The sequence below is a fragment of the Danio rerio genome, chromosome 7 (genome assembly GCF_049306965.1).
Source record: "Danio rerio strain Tuebingen ecotype United States chromosome 7, GRCz12tu, whole genome shotgun sequence".
NCBI lineage: Eukaryota > Metazoa > Chordata > Actinopteri > Cypriniformes > Danionidae > Danio > Danio rerio.
The window spans coordinates 19,381,029-19,381,472 of NC_133182.1; positions in this window are offsets into that span (position 1 = coordinate 19,381,029).

Below are 444 nucleotides of genomic sequence, written 5' to 3' on the forward strand. Positions count from 1 at the left end.
CCACATCCTGTACCAAAACACAGCTGTCCATGAGCTCAGATCTCTCGTCTTACTTCTGTGGAAAAACCCCGTTTCTCTAGAAGCGAAGCTTAAGCGATAGGCTCACATTTCAAACAAAGCAATAGGCTCATATTTCAAACAAAGCATTTCATCAGTAAAAAATAGTAAAACTTAATATCAATGTTAAACATATATAAAACATCAAAAATATGAACAAACTTGATATCAATTCTGAACATATATAAAACATTAAAAAAAAATATGATTCCCTCAAAAATATAATTCCCTCACCATCAACTAAAAACTGGGTTAATGTCTTCAAATAATTTAGCACAATGATGAGCTCCTCCTCCATCGAGCATTGGTAATTCAGCTACCGTCCGACCTTCGGTCAGGTTAGCCAATTTTGACTTTGCTAAATATTTACCTGCTCTTTCAGCCTTC